The sequence below is a fragment of the Saimiri boliviensis genome, chromosome 19 (assembly GCF_048565385.1).
Source record: "Saimiri boliviensis isolate mSaiBol1 chromosome 19, mSaiBol1.pri, whole genome shotgun sequence".
Lineage (NCBI taxonomy): Eukaryota > Metazoa > Chordata > Mammalia > Primates > Cebidae > Saimiri > Saimiri boliviensis.
In genome coordinates, this window is record NC_133467.1 from 29,081,948 (window position 1) to 29,108,385 (window position 26,438).

The window sequence follows — 26,438 nt, forward strand, 5'->3', positions numbered from 1 at the left end:
CTTTCTTAGGAGTTTTAAAACTTTAAAAAAGTGTTTGTAAAATGCTTTACATGAGTTAACTTATTTTTTCACTGTGGGACTTGCAGATTGTGTTTGAGGAGGCGAGGGCTGGTACATCATGATACCTTGACAACCTTCCACCTTCTTTCTCTGATATGCACAAAGCAATGAATTCTGTTATTCTGTGATTTGTCATTCCTGGGTGACTCTGGTAGTGTAGAAGAGCTTTATTCTCAAAAGATCTACTTTTTATGTATTCATTTGTTTAAGAATGAATAAATAAAATCCATTTGTTTAAGAATTTCTGACACCTACTCTCTATCAGGTACTGTTTGAAGAACTGTATTTAGCATGGTCAACAAGCGGGCAAAATCTCCACCCTAGTAGAGTTTTCATCCCAGTAGAAGGAGTCAGAAAATCAACAAATCAGATGATTCTAGATTTTGACCTGTACCATGAATAAAATGGGCAGGTGATGTGCTAGAAAGCAATCAGATGGTGAAGGGCTAATTTAGCCAAGGTGGTCAGGAAAGGCCTCTTTAAAGAAGTGGTATCTAAAATAAGATTTGATGACTGCGAAGGAGAAAGCAATGCAAGAAGCCCAGGAATTAGTATTCCAAACAGAAGTAACAGCAAGTGCAAGTGTTCTTTATCTAAATTGAGAAAGAACACAGCCCCCCCCAAAAATGAAATCATGCCTTTTGCAGCAACCTAGATGGAACTGGGGGCCATTATCTGAAGTGAAACAAATCAGACACAGAAGGACAAACACTGCATGTTGTCACTTATAAGTGGGAACTAAATAATGTGTACACATAGATGTAGAGTGTGGAATGATAGACAATGGAGGCTCAGAAAGATGAGAGGGCAAGAAATCAGTGGATAGTGAGAAATTACTTAAGAGGTACAATGTACATCATTCAGGTGATGGATACCCTAAAAGCCCTGACTTTACCACTATACAGTCTATGCATGTAAAAAGAATATTTCACTTATAACCCATAAATATACACAAATTTTTAAAATTAAAAAAAATTGCGAAAGAACAGGAGGGAGCCAGCATAGCTAGAGAATTGAGAACATGATGAAAGTAGCATAAAAGGAGATGGAACGTAGATGATAGATCCTGCAAGGATTTGTAGGCTGTTGTCAAGAGGATGGACTTTATCAAAGTGCAGTGGAAATCCACGGAAGAAACCAAAGCAGAGGAAGGGCATGATCTGATCATTCTGACTCTTTTGTAAGAATGATTGAGATGAGTGGGCAGAGTGTCAAAGCAGGGAGACTAGTTAGCAGAGTTAGCAGCTTGAATCCTGTCTCATCAATTATACACACACAAGATGGAGTCACCCTCTGTCACCCTGGCTGGAGTTCAGTGGCATGATCTTGACTCACTGCAACCTCCACCTCCCAGATTTAAGCAATTCTCCTGCCTTGACCTCCCGAGTAGCTGGGACTACAGACATCTACCACCATTCCCAGCTAATTTTTGTATTTTTTAATAGAGATGGGGTTTCACCATGTTGGTCAGGCTGGTCTTGAACTCCTGACCTCAGGGGATCTGCCCATCTTGGCCTCCCAAAGTGCTAGGATTACAGGTGGGAGCCACCATGCCTGGCCAAAAATATTTATTTATTTGTTATTATTGTACTTTAGGTTCTGGGGTACATGCGCAGATCACGCAAGATTGTTACATAGGTACATACATAGCAAGGTGGTTTGCTGCCTCCAACCCCCGTCACCTATATCTGGCATTTCTCCCAATGTTATCCCTCCCCAACCTCCCCACCCCCTGCATAAAAACAGACAGTTTCTCCTGGGTCTTTGGGTCTTCATTTTTGAAGACTCCCATGTCATGTAAAACTTTGATTAAATAAATTGTTTACACTTTTCTCTTATTTGATTAAATAATTGATTACACTTTAATCTCTTATTTGATTAAATAAATTGTTTACACTTTTAACTTGTCTTTTGATATAGGAGTGTTGGTTGTGACCCTTATGATGGAAGAGAAAATGTATCACATGTTTTCACTCCTACTGCGGCTTTTCGGGAGAAGGAGAGATAAACGAAGATACACGGATGCGCTGAGAACTAAAGTATGTTTCTTGTGACTCTGAAGACCAAAATTTACTCTGCAGTTGATGGGAGAGAAGAGGAAGCTCAAGTACTTAAGCCAATCAGGTTGGTGTTCTAGAAAGAAAAGTTGAGAGGCACAGTAAAAGAACAGACTGGATATGAGAGAAACTGGCATAAAGTTTGAAGGCTATTAGAATAGTCCATCTGAAAGGTGATAGGACAATAAAAATATGAACAAAATTGTTGTGAGAATCAAGTGAGGTAAGGTAAAAAAGTTCCTTAAACTGTAAAATGCTAACATCTGGAAGGTATTGTTGACTTTGACAACAGGCTTTAGAAGAACGGTTTCCTACCGGGGGGACATTAAGCCGCACAGCAGGATGTGAATTATGTGTGGTCTCCAGGTAAATTTCAATTTTTTTCCAGCCTTTGCTCAGGGAGAACAAAACAAAACATTTCTCAAGCACTGACCATGTCAAATACAAGGAAACAAGTCATTGTGGCAGGAGTTGCATCCTTTACTTCTACCAGATTTTACATGGGGTACTGCTTCTCCACTGCCAAGGCTCAGCCCCAGGCTATGCTTGCACCACTTCAGATTACAATTTCCTCTCAGCTGTTAGAAGCCTCCCTCCTTTATTGTTTACTACAATGGGCTAGACATCAATGAGATTTCAGTTATTGATTTTTACGACTAAAAGGAAACATATGGGGCTGGAGGATGCTGTGTACCAGGAAGATAAATGGGGATTTCCCAAGTATGTCTTACTTTTGGGAAATGTGTATTATGCTCTGCACCAAGCTTTGTGGGCATATGCAATTAATCAAGAACTCTAACCCTGACATTTGACAGCAGCAGGTCATGCATCCCTGATTTCCTGGGAAGAACAATACCACACTTATTTAGCTAGGGGGAAAATAATTCTTTTTCCCAAGAAGTAGGAGAAAACCCAAAATATCTTTATCCCAAAGATTAAATCTTTTTTCTGCAGCACTTAGCCCAAGATAGAAACAGCAGTTTCATAAGAGTTCATTTGCATTGCGCGGGTGGAAAGAAACAGTATGGTGTCATGAAAAGTGCTTGAACTTGACAGAGACGCAGACCTGGATTCCAATTCTAGATCCTCTAGGAAGTCTTGATAAATTAGGGTAAACTTTCAGACCTCTCGTTTTCTAACGTGCCCTGGACTTTCATTTGCCCTCACATTTTGAAATCTAGGTTCCTGAGGATAACATTCTGGTACTTTGATAATTCAACCCCACTCTGACTTTTCATCTTTCCTTTCCACTCTTTTCTTCACTATGTTCTACTCTGTAGTCATCCCAGACCCCTGAATGGTCCCCACACATTTGTGTATTTCCCCTGCTCTATGCCATCAACCTGAAATGTCCTTCTCATGATACCCTGCTATCAAGCTCTCCTTTCCTCTGTCCCCAGTGGTAAGCAACTGCTACCTCTTATGCGCTCTGGGAGTACGGTGTTTGGGCCTGACCTCTGTTTCACTCCTCTTTAAATCTGATCATGATATATTTGACAGTAAAGTTCAGTTCAACAAACATTTAGGTTGAACATCTTCCATGTGTCTGACAAAGGTCCTCATTCTTGAGATATTAATCTAACAAATACACATAGAAGGTAGAGTAAGGGGACAAGACACTGAAAAGAGGAAAAGGAAACAGAATGGAGACTTGAGCTGAGCACACCAACATGACTTCTTGTGCCCCTCCTACTCTCCCACCTCCCCAGCTTCCAAAGCATCAACGAATCCCCTGAAGCCCAGTTTAAGAGCTTCTTCTGTAAGCCTACTCTGAACACTCAGGCTAAACATCAACTTTTTCTTTTTGGCAATTGTAATCTCTACCAATTTAGACAATACACGGGTTGGTTTATATTTCCAGGCCTTCCCATTCCAACACAACTGCGAATTCTTTAAGTGTTTTATGCCACTTTTCCACAATGCTAAGATCCTCGGAGGTTCTCAGTTCTGATTGGTTTGGGGCATTTTTAGTAGTGGTGGCACCACTTAAGTTGGCGTGCCACCTCCCTGGGTAGCTAATCTGAGGCATATCACCCTTTTACATGTAGCTTTCTCTGGAATCTCGATAATATATTCAGTTTAGTTTTTAAACAAAAATTTTGGAGACAGGGTCTTGCCCTGTCACCCAAGCTGGAGTGTGCAGTGGCACAATCACAGCTCCCAGTAACCTTGTCCTCCTGTGCTCACGTGATCCTCCCTCCTCAGTCTCCCCAGTAGCTGGGACAAGTGTGCACTACCTAATTTTTTAAATAGCTAGACACCATGGGTTTTATAATGCTTGTGAATTGTGTTTTTGTTATACTAGAAGGATATGGAAAACTTATGGCAAATAATAACAATAACAACAACAATAATACAGTTTATAACAATTAGGAAATGATGGTGCCTGACTGAAAAACAGAAAACCTGCATTCTATTTAGCACTGGCTAGTAAAATGAAAAAGTTAGATTGAATGTCAACATTTTTTTCCTCTTCAAGGCTCCTTTTTTTTTTTTTAAGCTTTCTCTTTAGGTGGTGCTCTAAAATGTTCTATCCAGCTCAAAGGGGAGAACCAGGCTGACTTCAAATGTTGGCCCTTAAAAGCTATGGACTCTATGAGAGATGAAGAAGCCCCTGAGAGAGAAAAGAGCTGGGTCTTCAGAAGAAGTACTGGTGTGAAAAGCTTCACTCTAGAACAAACCTCTCCTCTCAGTATCTTCATTATGGGGTCTCATTTCCTCCATCACTTCTTGCTTTTGCATTTTCTTGGTTCATAGTCCAGGGTTTCTCACACTTAATGCAGTATGTGAACCTGGACACAGCCTCCACCATGCCTCTGCCCATGCAGAGACAACTTGGCCATTCTTCTGAATTTTGGCAACTTGGCCATTCTTCTCTGACATTTCAACCCTGGGCCCATCCTTTAGGTTTACATTACTCTGTTGCTCTCAGCAACTCATAATAATAGCTAGTCTTTATAGAGCATACATATATAAGGTGTTACCTTCTTAACTACCTGACAGGATAGGTATGATTAGTTTTTCTTTTTGAGATGGAATTTGGCTCTTGTTCCCTGGGCTGGAGTGCAATGGCACCATTTCACTCACTGCAACCTCTACCCCATGGGTTTAAGCAATTCTCCTGCCTCAGCCTCCGAAGTAGCTGGGATTATAAGCATGCTCCACCATGCCTGGCTAATTTTGTATTTTTAGTAGAGATGGGGTTTCACCATGTTGCTCAGGCTAGTCTCGAACTCCTGACCTCAAGTGATCCACCCAACTTGGCCTCCCAAAGTGCTGGGATTACAGATGTGAGCCACTGTACCTGACCAGGTATTATTATTTTCTTATTTACCAAGTGATGAACCTGAGGCACAAAGAATTTAAGCGATTTGTTCAACAGTTACATAGCTAAGAAATAACAGGGCAAGCTCAGCCTGCTTGGCTCCAGAGGCCAGGTTTTTAACCACCATCCAGTGCTACCTGTTGCAGCTTGTGCTTCTCTGCCCAACCTTAATAAGCTATTAGAAGTCTCCTGTCTCATGAGCTTGCTCGTTCTCACAATAGTTAGCATGTGTGCAAGGAAGTTAGCATATGTGCATGTTAGCAGGGAAGCAAGATGATGGAGTCAGTGTTTCTAGTGTCAGTGAATTACCTAATGACTTTAGTCTTCAATCTTGACTGGCATTAACATAACTAAAAAGTTAAAATAAGGCTAGATAATAAGGAAAGGACAGTTCTTTAAGTTTGACAAATACACGCAGTAGTTTGTCCCGGTAAATGAATTCCTACGAGTACAAACCTTTAAACGCTGCATTTTTAAAATTATCACTTGACTTGAGAATTAAGGTATGAAGAAGTAACCTTATATGTTTCTGTAAAGGTCAAGTTTTAAAGAAATACTAAAACAAAATCCTAATAAAGAGAACCAGGCTGAGGAGGGCTTATCAAATTTCATCCCTCACTTCTGATCTAAGTATCTCACCCACCAAAGCTTCGCAGGCAAAAAGCTCTGCAACTCTTTCAGCAGTTCTGTCTAGACTTATGTGTAAACAAGTAGATGTATTCACCTAGGTCAGTCTACAGAAACAGCTCCCCTTTATTTCAAAGGAAATAGTAGCGATAAAAATAATATCATAATGCCATGATGTTGACCTAGAAATTTAACAGGACTGTCTCACAATCTATAGCTCATGCGCTTTGTTTTTGCAGGCGTGTTGACTGGGTTTGTGTTGAGTCATAAAACTATTTCAGCCATTTCCGTTTAAAACCACCCTTCCATTTCACTTCTCAGTTTGTGAAGCACCTTTTACTACATTATCTCATTTGCCTTTCACATCAAACTCAATATGTCCAAAATTGAAATAATTTCCCCCTCTCAAAGCTGCTCTGCCGTTAGTGTTCTTTATTCCCGTAAATCCACCCTGTATCAATGTTTCTCACTCTGTTCCTCCTCTCCATCCTTCGCTGCCCTAGTTTAGGCTCTCTTTACCTTTCCCTTGGAACAGATGACATCATTTCTCTTTTAAGCAGGAATGATCCTGTTTTAAAGGAAGTCTTCATGCAGACAGAGTGAAATGAAGCCTCTGGAGGGAAGGGAAGTTTTCCATTCCTTCAAGGACATTCTCTGAAAGCCCAAAAGGGTTATTGGAACACAGTTATGCCAATTTATTTAATTTTTTTAAATCTACGTCTGGTTTACTCTCTGGCCTTTAAAAAAATGCTATTAGTCTACAAGACAACAATAATATTCTACATGGACTCCCATATCAACTTTCCTCTCTCCAATTAATGTAACAAGCTACCATCATACTCCATCTCAAAAAGTTACTAAGTTTCTACAAAATAAAGTTCAAATTTCTTAGCTAAGACTACCCAAAACATGACACTCAAGTGCTATTCTATATGAATTTCTACGCCCTTCACAAACACTCTAAAATATTTTTCTCTTTAAATAATCTGTGCTTCCTGTTACCCAAATCATTTTTCCTAGGAGGAAAAATGTTCCGCACTTCAGCTTCCCAAGTGTGGTGCTATTCAACCTTCATACCCAATACTCCTACAGGAAGAGTTTCCTTCCCAAAGTATTTTTTATCACTTCCTATCTGGTGGTATTGAACAATTTCTGACATATATTTTAATTATTTATCTATTATTTTTTTTTATTATTTTATAAACATTGACACCATTTTAATCCTGTGGAACCTACTTGTTTCTAGCACGTGTGCTGCATTTAGTAAGATCAAGCTAAAGAGTTGCTGAATGAACAAATCTGAAGATTAACAATTATTTTAACATACGTTTTATAGAGGAGAAAACTAAGAAATAAGATACATATCAATCAGAACAAACTAGCTTATGCTGCAGTAACAAACAACCCCGAAACCTCAGTACGCTTAAAGAACAAAGACTCATTTCTTCTTCGTTGCATGTCCTTTTTTATCAGATATGACTGTGCTGTTCATTGTTGTCTTTGCTGCAGAGTCCAGGCTGTTGGAACAGCCTCTCTGAAACACTGCTGTTACTCATAGCAGAGACAAAGGGAAAGCATAGTGCAATATGCATCGTTCCCGAAAGCTTCTGGTTAGAAGGGACAAACATTAGTTCTGCTTATATTTCATTATATAGTTCACTGAACAAACTTGATGTCAAAAAGGCAGGTAAGTACAATCTTTCCCCTATGATATGGTTTGGATCTGTGTCCATACTGAATCTCCTGTTGAAATGTAATCCCCAGCGTTGGAGACGGGGCCTCATGGGAGATGTTTGGATCAAGGGGGTAGATCTCTCACGAATGACTTAGCACCATTCCCTTGTTGATGACTGAGTTCATATGAAATCTGGTTGTTTAAAAATGTGGAAACCTCCCACTCTCTCTCTCTCTCTTGCTCCCCCACTGCCATGTGAGACACCTGCTGTCACGTAGCCTTCTGTCCTAAGTAAAAACTTTCTGAGGCCTCACCATAAGTGAGCAGATGCCGGTGTGATGCTTCCAGTGCAAACTGCAGAACTGTGAGCCAATTCAACCTCGATTCTCTATATTCTTTATAAATTACCCTGACTTGGATATTCCTTTATAGCAAAGCAAGAATTACCTAATGCACCCTAAGAGGGGCAACAGATGTTTTTGAACAGTAACACAATATACCACAGGGAGCTTATCTTTTTATTTAATTTTTTTTTTGCAGCCTCCCTCTACAAGGAGTTAAATGATTTGTCCCAAATCATACAACTAGCCAGTGACAGGATATAACTTGAAAAGAAATTATTCGACTTATAAATCCAGTTCCTCTTCATCTCCTCATAAAGCAGACTGACTATCAGAGGGAATAATGGAATGACTATGAAGCAACCATGCTCTGACGCCCTTAACTGACCCAGCAGCCAAGAACATCTGAAGAGGTGGAGAACAAATGAGATAAGTGATTTCTTAAGGTCAGTTCTTTTAGTGTATCAGTATTAAGAGTCAACTACTGTGGCCGTGGATGGAAATACAGGAAGTGACAGCTTCTTTTACTGCTGATTGCCTTAAGAGGATGCAAGAAGCAGTGAGAATGCAGTGAATGGAATAAAGCTCCAACGGCATTACCTGGACTCCAAAAATTATTACCAGCATTCAAGAGCAAAAAAGCCTGGGGAAACCTGATAGCACAAGGATTAGAGAGACACAGTAAGGCTGAGGGTGCCTTTGCTCATATGTCTTTTTTAGTTTATTAATTTTCCCATCAATGACAAAATTACTTGAATTTAGCCTGCATAATCAGAGCAGATTTCTGGCTAGTTTTATGAAGAATTCAACAGTTACTGAATTTCTACTGTTAAGTTTTATGTTAGGCCCAGGGAACAAGAGAGATATAATCCCTAATCTCATGCAGATTATAACGTAGCTTATAGATGTATAAGTAATGTTTTACAGACATTAATTAACGCATTACTTCAAAGGTGTTGAAAACAAAAGGGGAGGAACAGAGTTGGACTGGATACTATTGGTGCTCTAACAAGATTCTTTTGAAACCCTTGAATTGTTTCTGTGAGCTTCTCTCCCAGCTTCTGAGTGCCTTTGCTTCTAATTGCCAGCACCTGATCTTTCTTTTGGATGGCTGCCTTCAGGACACTGGAGCCCATTGCCTGCAAGCATAGAAAATGGGAGTTGCCTGGGAGTTTAAGTGCCCTTATCCAGTGATTGGTTGGAGTCTAAAATCCCAGCCTCTTCACCTTCTGGGAAAACAAAGTTAGGGGCAACATTTACACTACAGAGTTCTCTTGATCAGGCTGAGCATGAGCCTTTGATGACTGAACCCTTGCTGGATATTGTGGCCATTAAGAATGCACCTCACAGACCTCCAGCTATAAAGAGCAAAATTGACTGATGGCCCCAACTGCTGCTTCGGAACTCCATCACTGAGTTTGTGCCAAGGCCACACTTCCCTCAGGCCGTTGCCAGCCAATGACTGAGTGTGGCAGGGACACTAAGACAGGCCCATTCCCAGGAGGCCCAGGATTCCTATGACAGGTGACTTTGGCTCAAGAACTTATTGGACAGGCTCAGCTAATTTTCCTTAGACTGAACAGGAGTCTAGGATGCTCCCACCACCCTTCATGCCTTCTTCCTTCATGTGGGATCAGACTGTATCACAGCCTTATGGCTTTCCCAGCCTGTTCTGATGACCCCTGCCAATGGACTCTTACAAGAATTTCCCTGATAAAATCCTCAGCTGCTTAATTCTATCTTGGCATCTGCTCCTCAGAGGATCCAGACGAACACACTGGGCTTTCCTATCCTTACTCTTCATATGTACTTCTTTATGGTTTCTCCTGCAGGTGCTTGCACAGCAATCATCTCAGGGTCTGCTTCTCCAGAATCCAATGTAATGAAGCCTCAATGGGAATACATAATAAATGAACCTCATCAATTACCATTACAGTTGTGTTGAGGTTTGAATGAATAGTAAACATTAGTAGGCAAAAGGATGGAAGAGAAAGGGTGTCCCAGGTGGAAGAAATATAATATTCAAAAGTTAGGAGGCAAGAGTGAGAATGTCAGAGTCAAAGAAGGAGCCATTAATGACTGGTTTAGTGATAGATGAAGAAAAAAGCCAACTATGAAGAGCCCGGTTGACTATGCTAAGGATTTTCAGCTTTCCTTAAGAGTAAGAAGCCATTGTAAGATTTTAAGCAGAGAGACAAAAGGATCCGATTTGCATTTTTAATCTGGTAAGAACAGATGCTACACTCGATCTTAGCCAAAAGACTGAGAAATAAGATATGCATTTTAAAAACATCATTCTGGAACATGAATTGCAGGGTAGCATGGAAGACAGGGGAGCAGATAGAAGGTAAGGCATTGGTCTGGTGCGGGACTAGGGGGGTTCAGACTAAAGCAGGGGTCAGCAAACCATAGCCTACAGCCTGTTTCTGTATGTCCCAAGGACAAAGAATAATTTTTCATTTTTAAAGGGCTGTTGCAATGCACTGAATATTTGTGATCTGCCTCTTCTAAATTCTTATATTGAAGCCCTAGCCTCCAGTGTGACACTATTAGGAGGAGGGGCCTTTGGGAGATCATCTGTCATGATGATGGGACCCTCATTAATGGGATTAGTGCCCTTGCAAAAGAAACCCCTGAAGGGATTTTCACCCTCTTTCTACCATAGAAGGATACAAGGAGAAGTTGGGAGCCTGCAACCCAGAAGAAGGTCCTCATCAGAACCGCCCCTGTTGGCACCCCAATCTTGAACTACCAAGCCTCCAAAACTGTACAAAATAAATCGTGGTTGTTTATAAGACACCCATTCTATGGTACTTTGTTGTAGCAGCCCAAATTGACTAAGACAACTGTGAAAACGATAACAACAAAAATGAAGAACATATAACAGAGCCCATATGTGGTCCTGAACCCCTAAATTATTCTGTGTGTCTGGCTCTTTGCAGGAAAACATGTGTGGATCATGGACTAGAATAATGACAATGGAAATGGAGAAAACTGGTTGGATCAAAGAAATATTTTACAGGTAAAATCGGTCTGTATTTTTGAACTATTGTGTTTGGGAACTGAGAGAAAGGAGACATCAAAAAATTAGCCTACATTTCAAACTCGGGCAGTTGAATGGATGGTACTATTTATGGCGGATGAGAGATAAGAAGCTAGTTTGAGAGTGCCTGCAAAACACTCACACTGTATCAAAATATACCTTTGCCCATTTTAACTAAATTCAATTCAATAGTTTTATAGTGTAGACTACACAGATGAGCAGTTGCAATCTGTCCTCTAAATCACTTTACAGTCTTAAAACAGGAAGAAGTAGCAAGTAAAGTTAAACATAACACAATATAGGCCAGGTGCAGTGGCTCATGCCTGTAATCCCAGCACTTTGGGAAGCTGAGGCAGGTGGATCATCTGAGGTCAGGAGTTCAAGACCATCCTGGCCAGCATGGTAAAATCATGTCTCTACTAAAAAAAAAAAAAAAAAAATTAGCCAGGCATAATGCATGCCTATAATCCCAGCTACTCTGGAGGCTGAGCCAGGAGAATTGCTTGAACTCAGGTGGCGAAAGTTGCAGTGAGCTGAGATTGCACCAGCACACTCCAGCCTGGGTGACTGAATGAGACTCTGTCTCAAAGAAAAACCCCACACACAATACAGAATAGTATCAGGTGAGTGGTCATAAGAAAGATACAAAATGCTAAGAGAGTTCAATGGAGCAAGAGAAAGAGAGAGACTGAGATGCTATCCATTTAGAAAACAACAGGAAGGATTTCATAGATATGTCATTTTAAGTAGTCCTTAAAATGTGACTAGGATTTCAAGAAATATAGCATAACTATATATATATATATATATATATATATATATATATATATATATATATGTACACACATACACACATGCACACACATAAAGATAGATATCTAACTATATAGATATACACACACATAGAGATAGGTATCTACCTATAGAACTATGTGTGTATATACACACATATAGTTACATATAAAACTTTAATCCCAGAGCCCCTCTTGGTGCCACTTTTAAATATCCACAGAAAATCAAGGAAAAAATTATTGAAAATTCTAATCTTGAACGTTATCCAGTTTATAAGAAACAGCTACATTTATTAGAGTCCTCCTTTCTTGCCTATCCTCTTACTTTACACCTTCAGCAACTTTGAATTCTTCCACTATTCCACTTATACGCTCTCCAGAAACCTAGCTGTCTCAAAAACCTGGATGTTTTCTTTGCCATGCTCCTCCTTCTTCACCCAGTTGAGGCATCTGTCATCTGATTTTGTTCCACAAAACCTGAGAACTGCAATGGCTAGGGCAGAGCTCTTTTCCAAAGACTAAGTTTGGGGTAGGGGCAGATTGGGGCACTCACCGGTTAAGAAATATCTTTTCTGTCCTAAGAAAATAGAGCAGGCATCACTGAGGTATGTTTTAGGAAGATTAATTGGAAGCTGAGTAGAATGAATAAAGACTGACAGTACATCTCAGGGTATTCTGTGTAGGTCTGTCCTACCAGGTCTCAGCAGGTGTTACAGAATGTGACACAGCGACTACATTATTTGGATACAAGAGAGAAACAGAAATGACTGCATTGAGCTGGAAGAGAAAAGGGGGGCAAGTGAGACCTATATTTGGTGAACTCTATATACCTTACTTTTTGTTGTTGTACTGTTGAAAGAGTATTCAACTTTTGGGAGAAAAGGGTCATGGGGGAAAATATTTCCATCAGAGACCTATTTTTTAAAACCCAGAGAAGGATCTAAAATCAGCCTATAGTTGGCTCAAGCTCTATCTCTGAGCCCTTCACCCTACCTCTGAGGACCCTACTGCGCTGATAAATGAGAATTCACATTCATGCTAATGTTCCCTCAAGCCACTGAGTCACCAGAGATTCAATTATGCTTTCCACATTTTCCATCTTAAGGCAGAAATGGACTAATGCATTTCAGAAAGATATTTGGTAATAAGTCTTGAAGCTAGAATGTTTTTCATTTTAAATGTCAGGTAATTGAAAAATGTGATCATGATTATTATTAACTATATTTCCTGGCCTAATTCTATTTAAAAAGTTCAGTGCTAAGTTTCATGGCTGTTCTGAAGACAAAGAAGATACGGCTCCTAATCTCAAAAATAGACAAGTATATAAATAGTGACACAAAGAGAAAAAGAGGGAAAGAAGGAACATTGAGAATGTGAGCAGAATGTGATACAGATAACCTCGAATGTCTCGGTGGGACATCGATGCTATCGTGAGTTCCAATTTTAAATCCTGTCATGATTCTAGAAGCAAAGTTAGTATCCTATTCAAACCCAGAGGTAGAGGAGTTATTAATTCCAGTTTTATTTTATTTATTCCTTGTCTTTCTGGTGTGTTATTTTGGGTAAAAGGGTGATGAAAGGAGAAAGCGTTGACAACGGGAGAAATTTGTTGTCATTTTTTTTTTCAAACTCTACTTTTATTCAAGTACTTCATTCCCCTTGGCTAATCTAGACACCTGTCTTTTTCTCTCTGACCCTAACCACTGCTATTCTGTGAAAGAATAGGCATTTATTGTGCATCTACTGTATTCCAGGCCCTTCCAACTTTCGAAGATAGAGAGACTGCTTGTGTCAAGAGACCAGTAGCAATAGCCCCTTACCATTTTCAGTGTTTATTCCATTTCCAAGATGATTCCAAATTTTGATCAAGGAAATGCATCTATTATTCCTCCTTTGGAGGAAATGGAGATGAGTTTGCTGTTGGAGATCTTTGAAGAGGAAATGCATTAGTCTTTGATTATTCATCCAAGAAAGCAAACTGGGGATCTTATTCTGTATGAAGGCTTTCATCTGCTTAATAATCAGGGAAGAAGTGAATGGCTTCTACAGAAACTTATAAGCAAAATGAAGTGAGAGATCTGTAGAGATCCCAAGAAAAGAAAAAATATAGATGGGCCATGTCATAGGTTCAGAAAACTGGCATAAATCTCAGAAAAGCCACCTCCTCTACCCTGACCCAGGCCCTCGCCCAGTGCCCATGTGCTTCTGCGTACATATTCTCATGAAGCTTTCACAGCAAGCTGTGGGCTGGGATTGCAGTGAGAGGATGGGAAACTATCTTGAGCCTGTTTTTCAGCGGAGGAAGCTGAGATTCAGGGAGGTTACATTGGGGATTATTGAAAATCACTGAGCTAGTAAAATTGGGGTCCAGGTCTTCTGACTCCAGTCCCAGTGCTCCTCCCAGTAAATCACAGCTTCTACCTGAATTGTGGCCTCTTGGAAGCCCAGTTAAAGGCAAACATAGAAACGACAGAGACCTTTTGACAATGACCACCCAGTTTCCGCTCTACTTTATACAAAGATCAAGTGGGAAAATGCACTAGGCTATTAGAAATTATGCCACTAGAGCATTGTTGATGAGAATTGTGGGTGATTTCATCTGCTCAGAGATACCGAACAACATCCAACAGCAGGTTGCTATGACAATGCCACTCTTAGCTTAGTGGCTTTAAACAGAAATATCTCAAGGGCAGAGTAATTAGGTAAGTAGAGCAGTGAGTCTACGTTGTTTCATGCAGTCATTTTCCAATGATTACTGTTTTATTGTTGTGCCTTGTGCTCCCAAGTTCTGCCTAATATAGCAAATCTCCCTGGAGCAGAGTGTGTGCGTGTTTGTGTCTGTGTCTGTATGTGTATGCATGTGTATGTGATATGTGGGTATCGTGGGGGTAGTATTTTTAATTAGTTTCTGCCCCCCAATGCCCCTTAGCAAGTGGCACCATATGGCAAACTCCCACTCAAGTGCAAATATGACAAAAGATGTGGGGCTCCAAGATACACGTACAAACTCAAACTACGCTTGTCGGAGGTTATGAGTCCATGTTATAGGAACAATATTTGCTTGTGCCTTGTTTTTTTCTTTTTAAATTAAATTTAAATGCATCTCGATATTGCTTGTTCCAATTCCCTGTGACTCAGATTGCCGTTTCCCAAGGCTTCTGAAAGGTTTTTTGCTTCTATTTCTAATGCCTGGCATTCCTACCCACCCAATCAGGCGCCACTGCTACCCTCCCCATCCTCTGGGTCCCGGAAATCTAGAACTCTCTCCTTGAATTGCTTATTCATCCCAGGAGAATGCTGCCAAAGAGACTATCTAATTCTCCGGGCTTTATCCTGTGTCCTCTCCCAACATAATTTTAAAAACATTGTTATTTGTCAAGCACCTGCTATGTGCCAGGCCTTTCATCAGGCACTTCAGGTATTTTATGTTAGTCCATCCTCATAACAAGGATGACAAACTGAGACTCACAGAAGCTAAACAAAATCTCAGAATCACGTGGTTATTAAATAGCAGAGCTGGAGTATAAACTCAGGGCTGGCCAAGCCCATTCTTTCTATTATACCACACCGCCTTACTTAAGGAGGGCTTATATATTTAAGATATGAAAGGGACAATAGCTCATTCCCCCTGCCTTGCTTTGGCATACTCTATGGCTCTTTAACAATTTTCTCTATTCATTTTAACCAGTGAGTCTCACTGCTGCTTTTCTGGCAACAGTTGGCAATGTCTGGAGCCATTTTTGGTTGTCACAACAGGGGGATGCTACTGGTATCTAACGCTGCTAATCATCTTGCAATGCACACCTCAGCCCCCATGACAAAGAATTCTTCTGTCCAAAATATCAGCATGACTTAGGTTGAGAACAAACCTATGGATTTACACAAGCCCTGTGGATTCTCAGGAGCTGGAAAATACTGCATGTATTCTTTACTTATGGAATTCAGCTCAAAGGCATCTGCCTGGTCTTCAGTCAGGTAGAACACAAACCTATGCCTGGGAGTGATCTGAACATTTTTCTTTCATTAGAGCCCTTTGTGGGTGTCCACACACAAGAAACACTACTATAGTGGACAAATAAGAAATGTCATAAGATGATGTAATAACTTTCCAGTGAACACACAGGGGACACGGTATTTGTCTAGGGTATCAGAGGAAGGTGCCTTCATAAAAGTGATGCTTAACCTGAAACATGAAGCATAGGTAAGCCCTCCTCAGGTGTACAAGTGAAGGGTCAGCTATTCCAAGAAGAGTGGAGACTGGGTGCTATGCATTGGGGGTGTGGAAGAGCATGGCCTGTATGAGAAGTATGATCCAAGGGCCTGGAACACAAGGGAGTGGCAAGACAAGAAGCAGAGCAGGTAGATAGGAGTTTCATCTTAAAGGACTTTGTGTGGAGCTTCAATGTTGTCTTCTAGGTGTCAGGGAGCTTGCTCTCCTGGCTCTATTTCCTTTTAGTAAAAGCATGATTATCCCAGCCTAAAGATCAGCTACAAATCCCAACCAATAACTGCTCATAAGAATAGACTGATGTATTCATTTCCTAAGGCTGCCATAAAAATGCGGGGTGGCTTACGATAACAGAAATTGATTCTCTCAGAGTGAGAAATGCTAAAAATCTGAAATCAACATGTTAACCAGACCAGGCTGTCTCCAAAGCCTGTAAGGGAAGATCCTTCCTTATCTTTTCTAGATTCTGATGGTTGCCAGCAATCCTTGACATTTCTTGGCTTGTAGATGTGTTAATCCAATCTCTGCCTCCATTGTCACCTGGCATTCTCCTTCTGTGTCTGTGTCCACATTTCTCTCTTCTTAAAAGGACACCAGTCATATTAACTAAGGGATCACCCTAACCTGGTATGATCTCATCTAATTTAATTACACCTGCAAAGATCCTATTTTCAAATAAGGTCACATTTAAGGTGCTGGGATTTAGGACTTAAACATATCTTTTTTTGAGGGCAGAATTCAACCCACAACACTGACTAGGTCGTAATTCCCTACTTATACTAGGTCAAGCCTCTCTGACCTGGTACTAACACCTTTTTGCTGGGACCACTGCTCAAAGGACACTCTACCTCCAATTTTATACTCGCGCTATAGTCTGTGAAATGAGACGAACAGAACTTGTGCAAGACTTGGAGAAATTAAAGGAAATTATGTTAAAGACAGACCAATGAAAGTGAAACTTTACAAAGCTGACTCTGATAGAAAAAACTGTGGTGCTGTATTTGCAGGACTGTTGGCCTGACATTTTTAGCCATGTAAAATGTGCTACAAAATGTTTTTATTCCTAAAGAAGCAGTCTTTAAAACAGAAGATTAAAACAGAAGTCTTTAAAACAGAGATTAAAAACAGAAGTTATTATCATCATTATCTGAAACAACAGAGACACATTGTCACTAGGTAGTGCCTTTAGAATTTCGCTGTTGATGTGTTCTGTTGGTTTTCTGGTTTGGTTTCCAAAGCTGTCATCTAAACACAAATGTTGTCCTCAGAAGCATCCTGTAGTTTGTTTCATGCCTCATGGGGCTCTAGCTAGTCAGAGCGCACAGTGCAGTGACTATGGGAACAGTAAAGTGCATTGGAGTGGACTCTGGTCTAAGAATTTGGGCTGTGTGGGAGCTGCCATGAATTTACCACGTGACCTTTAACAAGTCCCCTTACTCTTCTAAGCCTGTTTCCCTATCTAAATATTAGGACTAACACTTAACAGTGTCATGCAAAATTGATTCTTTAGCGTTTGACTTCTGTTCTAACCTGGAATTTGATGGTAGTTAGCAACATGGTATTTATCTTTCATTAATGTCCTCAATATACTCCCACCTCATTTATTCCATGTAATTAATCACTAATTCTTTGTACAATTTATTAACTTTCTTAAGGGGAAGTTGACATCTCACTTTACAAAATCAACCTGGACCATCAGGCATATCCCCCATATATGTCAATATCTACTATCCCTCCCCAGTCCTCAGATCTGACCCCATCCATATAAGAATGCCTCAATATTAAGTGTTCGCTGAGCAAAGTGAACTGTGCTTTGAAAGATGAAGTTATAACAAATTCTTAATCCATTCAGTTTACTGGTAAGTATCAAAGGGCCAAGGCAATCCTCCATTTTCACATGGCTCCAGGACTGAAACCTCTATCTTCCCCTTTGCAATAAAGGGCACACACATGGGAAATTTGGCAACATTAAGAAGTCTTCTAACTTTGTTTTCCATCTTCTCCTCCATGCCCTTTAGACATTGTGATGGCCCTTTAGCCTTTAGCCTTTTCTGATGAAAATCAGAAAAGAACTACTATTTATTTACTTTTTAATATGTTGCTGAGTACTTACCCTACCACTGGGATTACAAAGACCAGTCAGATATCCTATTCAAATCAATGAGACCACAGTCTAGTGGGGCAAAAAGTCAAGCAAATTAACAAGGTGCCCCAGCAGTGCATGCACCAGTTTGAAACAGTTGAGGGCTCAGATGATGGTCAGTAATTTGCCTCCAAGGATGTGACTCTTACACTGAGTTCTAAAATAGTCAGATGTTTCCAAATGTGTAACCTGAATAGAAAAATATTTCAGAGGGGATGCATGCCACAGAAAGGCAGAAGGTATTAAACTGCATGTGTTGTCAGAGAATGGTTAACCATTTAGATCATGAGGTAAGAGTAGAGTAGCAGATTAGTCTACAGGATTAGTCTATCAGATACAGCTGGCTAAGAAACATGGACTGGGCATGGTGGCTCACACCTGTAATCCCAGTATTTTCGGAGGCCGAGGATGGCTGATTACCTGAGGTCAAGAGTTTGAGACCAGCCTGGGCAACACGGCAACCCCCCACGCCCCATCCCCTGACCTCCACTCTCACTACTGAAAACACAAAAATCAGCCAGGCATGGTGGTGTGTGCCTGTAATCCCAGCTACTTGGAGACTGAGGCAGGAGAACTGCTTGAATCTGGGGTGAAGAGGTTGTAGTGAGCCAAGATTGCACTCCAACCTGGGCAACAGAGGGGGTCTCCATCAAAAACAAAGACAAAAAAGAAGAAAGAGAGAGAGAGAGAAGAAGAAGGAGGAGGAGGAGAAGGAGGAGGAGGAGGAGGAGGGGAGGGAGGGAGGGAGGGAAGGAAGGAAGGAAAGAAGGAAGGAGAAAGAGAAAGAAAAAGAAGGAAGGAAGGAAAGTAGACAGAGAGAGAAAGAAAGAAAAAGAGAAAGAAAAGAAAAGAAAAGAAAAGAAAAGAAAAGAAAGAAAGAAAGAAAGAAAGAGAAGAATTTGTTCCTTGTTCACCTTCAGGATTTATGCTTTAGAACGTTAGGCATCTCTAACCTTACCCGTGTAAACACAATGGAAAAAGAGCAGTCTCTTCAATCCTTCCCCCACAGAGCTCAACCGTCCAGAGTCAAGCTCAAACTGCTGTGCTGGCTGTGAAAATCCCAAGCCAGTGGGATTCAGTTTGCTGGTCTCCATCGGGGTGGGACCCCCAGAGCCAGATCACCTGCTCCCCGCCTTTAGCCCCCTTTCTATCAGGTGTATGGGCGACTGTCTAGCAGGCCCTGCAGGCGCCAGCCAAAACGGCTGCTCAGATTTGTGCTGGGAACTTGCAGTGCTGGCTGAATCTGCTGCCCAGATTTGCCCTGGAAACCCGAGGCACCTGTCGGCATGCGGGAATCTCCTGGTCTGTGAGCTGAAGAAACTGCAGGAGAAGGGCAGCAGCATTGGATCCCGAGCTCCAGAGAGGCTGGACGTCCCTGATGGCCTCCACTGGGTAGGAGGGACTGCCTCCCACCTGTTATACTTCCCAGGTGAGGCAGCGGCCCACCCTGCCTCGGTTTGCCCTCCCTGGGCTACACCCACTGTCCAACCAGTCCCATTGAGATGAACCTGGTACCTTGGTCGGAAATTCAAAGATCACTGCCTTCTGTGTCGCTCTCACTGGGAATTGCTCCCGGAGCTGTTCCTATTCGGCCATCTTGGCAGGTGTCTGCTATTCTTTAAATTCAGCTGTGCTTATAACCAATATGATGACAAAGTACATCCTTATTATTTAATTACATTGTATGTGTTCATACAATATATGTGTACATATATAGTTTACTAATGCATACAATACATACATTGATAAAAATATGTATATTTAATTATATTGTATGTGTTGATTTTGACTTTCTATATGTCACCTTTGGCAACAAGCTTAAACCCTAACACTTATTTTGACAGCTTAGGGTGAAGATACAAATGGCAGCACACATATTATGTGCCTAATCAGCTTCTGGTCCACAGACTCCTAGGGGTCCCTGAGTCCTTTTGAACTCTGTTGACACTTAAACTGCTGCTTAAGAAGAAATATGGTATAAAATTGCTGATACCTTTGCACCAAATGTATTGAGGCACCAAATTGTTCTTGTAGTCATATCTTTTACTCACAGAAAACAAGAAAGAAAAAGCAGGTTTCTCTAAAAAAAGTTCCTTGGCAAAAACAGTAAATAGTAAGATTATTAATTTTATGAAATCTTAATCTTTGAGTTCCTGTCTTTAAAATATTCTGTAAGACCTTTTAAATATACTGTGAGATGAAATGGAAACTTTTCATAAAGCACTTTGCTGCAAACTAAAATACAATGTCATCTGGAGGAAAAGCACTTGTGTAATTGCTTGAGTCATGGGGTGACCTACTCCTTATCTTCCTTTTTTATGAAACAGGTTTACCTGAAAAAATGACTGACAGACAAACTATAGCAATTCAGACTTAAGTATCTTGTTGAAATTTTTGCGAATATGAACTAAATGAACGTATCACTTCAAAGAAAACAAATGACAATATTTGTTGCCTAAGATAAAATTGGACCTGTAAGTAAAAATAAAATTTTAGAAAACTCATATCTGTTACCATGAGCTTGACAGCTTCCCTATACATCAAAAAAGTAACTTTTTTGATGAGATGAGTGGTGATGTTACTGGATGTTTTTTTCTTCAGTGTTGGTACTTAACACTTAACGGATTTTTAAAATACTGTACAACCTAACAATGAATTATCCAAAAAAGGAAATTAAGAAAATAATTTCATTTATAATAGCATCAAAAATAATAAATACTTAGAAATAAATTTAACTATAGACATGAAAGACTTATACACTGAAAACTAAAAAACAGTGATGGAAGACATTAAAGCAGACACAAATACATGCAAAGATATCCTGTGTTCATGGATTGAATAAATTAATATTATTAAAATGTCCATACTACTTAAAGTGATCTACAGATTTAATGCAATCTCTATCAAAATCCCAATGCTAGTTTTTACAGAAATAGAAAAAACAATCGTAAAATTAATAGGATTTTAGGAACTACCAAAGACCCTATATAGCCAAAGCCATTTTGAGCAAGAACAAAGCTGAAGGCATCATACTTTCTTATTTCAATGCCAATTGCAAATCAACAGTAATCAAAGCAGTATGATACAGACATAAAAAGAGGCAAATATACCAGTGGAATAGAATAAGGAGCCCAGAAATAAACTAACCTACACATATATAGTCACGAGCTCTGACAAGAGTGCCAAGAATATGCAATGGAAAAAGAGTAGTCTCTTCAATAAATGGTACTGGGAAAATTGTATCCACATGAAAAAAATAAAATTGAACACTTATTTTACAATCTTACAATGTAAACAAAAATGAATTCAAGACGGATTAAAGACTTAAACATAAGACCTGAAACTATAAAACTCCAAAAAGAAAACATAGGGAAAAAAGCCTTCCTGATGGTCTTGGCAATGATTTCTTGGATATGACACCAAAAGCAAAAGCAACAAAAGCAAAAATAGACAAGTTACATCAAACTGAAAAGCTTCTGCATGGCAGAGGAAAGAAATAAACAATAGAAAAAGACAATTTATGGAACAACAGAAAATATTTGCAAACCATATATCCAATAAAGGGTTAATATCCAAACTATATAAGAATCTCATACAACTCAATAGCAAAATAATATTAATAATAACCCAATTTAAAAATCGACAAAACTAACTGAATAGACACTCTCCACAGAGGACATAGAAATGGTTAACAGGTATATTAAAAGGTGTTAAACATCACTAGTCATCAGGGAAATGCAATTGGAAACTACAGTGAGGTATCCCCTCACACTTTGTAGAATGATTATTATCAAAAACCAAAAGATAGCAAATGTTCATGAGGATGTGGAGAAAAGGAATCTGTATACACTGTTGGTGGAAATGTAAATTAGCCCAGTCATATGGAAAGCAATATGATACAAAGGTTCCTTAAAAATTTAAACACAGAACTACTATATGATCCAGTAATCCCACTTCTGGGCATATATCAAAAGGAATTGAAATCAGAAGCTCAAAGATATAGCTTCATTCTTGTGTTCATTGCAGCATTATTAACAACAGACAAGATATGGAATCAACCAATTGTTCACTGATAGAATAATGGATAAAGAAAATATACTATACCCATAGAATATTATTCGGCTTAAAAAAAAAAATCCTGCCATTTGTAGCAAGTTGGATGAACCTGGAGGATATTATGTTACGTGGAATAAGCCAGATACAGAAGAACAAATACTACCTGATGCCGCTTACACAAAGAATCTAAAATACTCAAACTCACAAAAGCAGAAAGTAGAATGGTGGTTGCCAGGAGAGAGAGGAAAGGAAAAATAGGAGAGTATTAGTCAAAGAGTAAGAAGTTTCTTACTTCTTTGAATAAATCCTAGACATCTACTGTATAATATACTGCCAATACTTAACAATATTATATCTTATACTTAAAAGATGCTGATGGTGGATCTCATGTTGTGTTCTTATCACATGTATGCAAATATTAATAATAAATAAAAGGGTGGGAGAAACTTTAGAGGTGATGGGTAGGTTTATGTCATAGATTGTGGTGATAGTTTCATGGGTGCATATTTATCAAGTTGTACACTTTAAATATGTGTCACTTTTTACATGTCAATCATACCTCAATAAAGTGGTTTAAGAAACATTGTGTAAGGAAATATGTCAATGTTTGAGAGATCTGTATGACTCAGTGAACCAATATTTACCAAAAGACTAATTAGTGTATAATGTAACAAGTAATAGAAGTTCTTTGATATGGTTTCAGAATTTACATTGGGAAATATCTTTAAGGAATTACTATTTGTCAATTTTGGTGTGGAAGGAAAAAAGAATATACACAATTATCTAAAAAGGCTATAAAAACACTTCTTCTTTTCCCAACTGTGTATCTGTGTGAAGCCAAATTTTCTTCAAATACGTCAATTAAGACCACTTATCACAACAGATTGAATGCAGAACAGGAAAATCCACTGACGTTCTTTAAATCAGGTGACAAAGTTGCAAAAATGTAGAACAGTACCACTCTCTAACTTTTTTGTTTTGAAAAATATAGTATCTTTCATAAGAATATGTCATTTATATCAACTTTAAGTTCTTAATTGCTTTTTAAATAAATAAATTATAAGCATTTAAAATTTTTAATTGTACTTTTTAATGTGGCAAATATAAATAGATATTACTCACATATATAAAAGCCCTTGGGAGTCTTCAATAATGTTTAAGAGTATAAAGGGGTCCTGAGACCAAAAACTTTTTTAAAATCAAGCCAACAAACTATTAAACAGAATATGTTCTATCATCCTATCTTGATAATTCAGAATTGCATTTAAAATTCTTCTACTCCTCAGAAAACTACCTTGAAATATGACAGTGTAGGGTAAGCCAGCCATTACACCCCACCTTGAAGCCTGTCTCCCTTTCTTCTCCATGGGCCACAAGGGGTCTTGAGGGATTACAGGTGGATACCCAGATCACAAGTCCAAGCAGATACCCACCTGTTGCAAACAGCTACCTACTGGCCACCTTTTGGGCCTAGGGGTATGCATATCCATAGCAACATCCACTCTCAGAAGGGCAGACACTTTGAAGAAACTTATGTAGGCCCTGAAGGCAGAATTTGGACCACTGGGGCAAGAAATCCAGGGCTCCCGGTACTCATGGCTTGGTCTAGATAAAAGGTATTGGGGCAGAGGTTCCAGCTGAGTACTTCTCCTCTGCCCTTGTAAATTCTCCACTCCCAGGGGAACACAGTAGAGGGCCATAGTGGAGCCCTTGAATCAACAAAAGACCTCTTCCCTCTCTTTCTTGGGTCTAAAGGCAGTACTCTGTCAAATCCTTTATCTGTCTTTGACCTGTCTTTGAACCACAGTTTTCTCTCTATAAACTGAGATGGTCAGACTAAATCCCATCTCGTACCAATCCTTCAAGACTCTGTTTAGTTCCTAAGCCAAGGAAGGTAGCAATAAGTTCTTGCTGAGTAATCAAATTTGTAAATGATAAAACCCCCTAAAAATTGGATACATTAAGTGAGATTCATAAAGAGAATCCTTTCCTTCCCACCCGTAAACTGGAATGGGGAACTCTAAAGCAACTCTAACTCTTCCTTTTCACTAATCTTAAATTCCAAATATCAATGAGAAAGTTTGTCCTTCCCATACTGTTTTCTCTGTGAGTCCTGCCTGTCAATGGAGTCTTAGTAAAAGCAAGTAAAGGGGGAAAAAATGTGTCATCTGAAGGGTAATAAAATATGACTAACCTCATTTGGCCTTTATACATTCTACTTTGACATCTGTCATGGCTTCAGCTGCTGGCCTGGAGTGAGAAAAATAATTCACTTGCATATAAATGCAATTTACGGCAATGATCAGCTGCATCCTCTGATTCTATCTCCTCCTCCCCAGCTCATTCTCATAAATCAAAGTGAAACTATTTTCTCTGTGCTTCCATAACACTTTATACCTTTATTAATAGCACACATCTTTTTTTTCTGCTTGTTAGAGTTATTTTTATATGCCTTTCTCATCATTAGATTATTAATTTCTTTAGGATGATGACTGTGTTTTCACAATTTCTCTTCTTTCCAATAAGTTGGAATGTGATAATGTTTACTGGCTTGAATTAGCCACATAATTTCAATTGATTGCAACTGTGAAATATCTAGAAGAAAGTGATGAGGATGTTGTTGAACTTTAAATTATGTCAAATAATTATTCCTGGAGATGGTCCCATTTTGTCTACTTGGCAAATATCTATTTATCCTTTAAGATTTGGCTCAAGAATCTCATCTTGCCCCAGTACAATCACATTACCCTTTGTACATTTTATGTTCAGGTAGCGTTGGATTCTCTAAAATACTACCTCTTCAACACGAGGCTTTTGGAAGAAATATTTGAGTTAGAATTTAAAGCTAAATCTCTCTAGAAAGATGCTTGCTGCCTGAGTTCAACAGAACTCAGCTCTTTGAGATGTTTCATGAAAAAGGCATCTCTAGTCAAGTAAGAGTTGAAGATGCGCATATTATATCTCCCTAAGAGATTCACCACATCGAACAGTATTGTGAAAAGTCTGCTTAAAGAAAAGTAAGGAGGACCATTTAAATTTATTTGTTGAAGTCTTTTAAACCCTTTTGGCCTAAAGGTTTTTAAAAAATGTTTTTCTTCTTTACTTTGTGTCTTTTAACATACTAGGGAATGCCAGTACTGTGGAAAATATTCTGAGAAATGGACAGGAAAAAAATAAACGTCTATTGCTAATAGTTCTATGGCACCTCCCATTCATACATCAAAACCCAATAGCCATGATAGAATCAAATGTGATTTCATAGAAGTTGACAGGTGACTTGTCTGGGTTCTTTCTGGATAGTCTTTTAAAAACCATCTTATTAAGTAATTTGTATAAACCTAGACTTATTTCTGTTTGCAATGACCTTGCAAAATGGTAATAAAGTATTACTTTCTTTATTTTACAGAAAGAGAAAAGACCTGATAGGGTTAAATGACTTCTCCAGGGCTCCACAATGGCAAGCGGCAAAGGCAAGGTTAGACCAGACTTCTGACTCTCCAAGGCTGTGCTTGAGTTTCATGCTGCTTTCCCCTAGTCTGATGTTGTAAAGAAGTCACCCAATCTATGTCTCCAGCAGAGATGAGAAGAAATTGGATTTCCTGAGAATCATAATAGCTGCCTCTTACTAAACCCTGACTATGCTCAGGCACGATTCCAAGAACTTTAAGGACATGATCTCTAACAATAACAAACTGGCAATGTAAGAATTGTTATTCTCTTTTTACAGATGTGACAATAACAATTCAGAGTTGTTGGGTAACTCTTCCAATTATAAACTTCAATAAATATCAATGTGTGTGTGTGCGTGTGTGTGTGTGTGTGTGTGTGTGTGTGTGTGTATATATATATATTCCTGCCTATGGTCATGTAAAATTTTGACAGATTCCACCAAATTGTCCTTCAAAAAGGATTGTACAAAATCAACTGTGACTTTTCCCATTACCCTGGCAATACTGTGGATTTTTTTAGCAATTTGATGGGTAAAAATGAAATCCCATCAAGGTTTCTTTAGTTTATATTTCCTGAATCATGAGGTTTAGTAACTTTTTAATACATATACTAGACACTTAGAGTCTTTTTTTTTTTTTTTAA

General features: G+C 39.3%; 1 long non-coding RNA gene and 1 pseudogene across 2 annotated transcripts; one reads left to right on the forward strand and one right to left on the reverse strand.

The window, feature by feature from the left end:
• The first annotated feature begins 1,625 nt into the window (after positions 1-1,625).
• Positions 1,626-26,438, forward strand: LOC141582168 (uncharacterized). Of its 2 annotated transcripts, XR_012515005.1 has the most exons (4): positions 1,626-2,184; positions 8,285-10,432; positions 11,028-11,107; positions 25,753-26,438. It is a non-coding gene; the product is annotated as an uncharacterized LOC141582168 (long non-coding RNA). The 2 variants fall into 2 exon arrangements; XR_012515004.1 differs by having other exon boundaries at positions 8,285-11,107.
• Positions 10,223-10,359, reverse strand: LOC120360289 (U2 spliceosomal RNA; annotated as a pseudogene).